Raw genomic sequence first — 2,671 nt, 5'->3', positions numbered from 1 at the left:
TGATCCCTAGTGACACCATATTGGGTTGCTTTGGGTCATATTGTGTCCTAAGGGGTCATATTGTGTCTTAACGGGTCCTATGGTGTCCCAAGACACCATATGACCCCTATGGACACCATATGACCCCTAATGACACCAAATCATGTCGTTAGGTGTCATATTGTGTCCTACACCCACGTAAGACACAATATGACCCCTAATGACATGATTTGGTATCTTAAGGGGTCCTATGGCGTCTTTAGGGATCATATGGTGTCTTGTGGCACCATAGGACCCCTTAAGACACCAAATCATGTCGTTAGGGGTCATATTTACACGATAGGACCCCTTAAGACAAAATATGACCCCTTAGGACACAACAATATGGTGTCATTAGGGGTCATATGGTGTCCTAAGAGGTCATAAGGGTTCATGCGACACCATATGACCCCTATGGACACCATATGACCCCTAACGACACCATAGGACCCCTTAAGACACCAAATCATGTCATTAAGGGTCATATTGTATCCTACGACCCCGTAAGACACAATATGACCCCTAATATTATGATTTGGTGTCTTAAGGGGTCCTATGGTGTCATATGGTGTCCCATGAACCCTTATGACCTCTTAGGACACCATATAACCCCTAGTGACACCATATTGGGTCGCATTGGGTCATATTGTGTCATTAGGGGTCATATTGTGTCTTAAGGGGTCCTATGGTGTCCCAAGACACCATATGACCCCTAACGATACCAAATCATGTCGTTAGGGGTCATATTGTGTCCTATGACCCCGTAAGACACAATATGACCCCTAATGACATGATTTGGTGTCTTAAGGGGTCCTATGGTGTCGTTAGGGGTCATATGGTGTCTTGTGACACCATAGGACCCCTTAAGACATGAAATCATGTCTTTAGGGGTCATATTTACACCATAGGACCCCTTAAGACATAATATGACCCCTTAGGACACAACAATATGGTGTCATTAGGGGTCATATGGTGTCCTAAGAGGTCATAAGGGTTCATGGGACACCATATGACCCCTATGGACATCATATGACCCCTAACGACACCATAGGACCCCTTAAGAAACTAAATCATGTCGTTAGGGGTCATATTGTGTCCTACGACCCCATAAGACACAATATGACCCCTAATGACATGATTTGGTGTCTTAAGGGGTCCTATGGTGTCATATGGTGTCCCATGAACCCTTATGACCTCTTAGGACACCATATGACCCCTAGTGACACCATATTGGGTCGCTTTGGGTCATATTGTGTCCTAAGGGGTCATATTGTGTCTTAAGGAGTCCTATGGTGTCCCAAGACACCATATGACCCCTATGGACACCATATGACCCCTATCTCCCTCTCTCTCTCTTTCTCTCTCTCTCTCTCTCGCCCTCTCTCTCTCTCTCCCTCTCCTCCTCTCTCTCTCTCCCCCTCTCCTCCTCTCTCTCTCTCTCTCTCCCTCTGTCCCTCTCCTTCTATCCCTCTCTCTCTCTAAAATATGACCAATAAAGTCCGATATCCGACTTAATTGGATATCAGATTTCTGCCATGTGGCAGTTTTGTTCATAAATGGCGGCAACAGTTCATAAATGGCGGCAACAGCTCATAAATGGCAGCAATGGGAATTTTTTGGGGGGACCACATATTTTTGTACAAAAATCAGATATCAGATAAAATCGGATATCCGATTTTATCTGATATCCAATTTTAGTACTATAAACAAAAAAAAAATGGGTTTGTGGGCCATTCTATAGATTCCAAGGGCCAACAGTCTGGGTCCTATGTTTTTTGTCGAGGATCACGGGGTTTTAGACAGCTAGAGACAAATTTGTGCTTTTAGGAAATTCTTAAAGTGAAAACTTAAATTGTCAATCATAAGGAGCATATGTGTGGAGGGAAATGGGGAGTAGTAGTCGTCGGAAGTCTAAACACAAAAGAAAACTTTCAAATGACCAAGTTGAAGTGTATAGAGAAAGAGATAGAGAATGTCATAGGAGGAGAAGACAAGGTATGTTAAATATTGCTAATGTTACTTCAACTGAAGAGGAAATTGAAATTGAAAATGTGCCACAAGTTATTGAAAATGAAAATGTAAATTTTGAAATTGAAAATATTGAAAATTTTGAAAATGTTGAAAGTGATAATGAAAATGCTCAAAATGTGGAAAATTTTGACATAGGAGGTGAAAATGTGGAAAACTTTAACATTGAAGGTGGAATTGCCTCACCAAGTGAACCATATGTAACACCTAATTACTTTAGAAATGAAGACCCTCTCATGGATGAAAGACAAATTCCAAATCCAAGACCTTCAAGAACCCCAAAATGGTTATTTGAAATCGATGAGAACACTATTGCGAATCTTGAAGGCAAGAGGTCAATAAGAACCATTCTGTTGTGGGCTACAGAACTTTTCAACCAAAATTTTAGCAATAAGACATTGACCGAGCAATGCCAACTCTTTGTTCAATTGCTAAAGATGATAAAGATGAGACCGTTGCTAAAGAAATCGAAGATTCATATGAACAAGAAGACGGAGAGAAATTCTATTATTGCAAAAAATCTATTTGACGCTCTCAATTCTATTGGAAAGAATACCAAAGAAAGAGATAAGAGAGCCGCTTGAAGAGTGATTACAACCTCCTAAGTAAGCCATCAATTGAGGAA

Source organism: Cryptomeria japonica, chromosome 3 (genome assembly GCF_030272615.1).
Source record: "Cryptomeria japonica chromosome 3, Sugi_1.0, whole genome shotgun sequence".
Classification (NCBI taxonomy): Eukaryota; Viridiplantae; Streptophyta; class Pinopsida; order Cupressales; family Cupressaceae; genus Cryptomeria; species Cryptomeria japonica.
Note: the sequence above shows the minus strand (reverse complement) of the source record.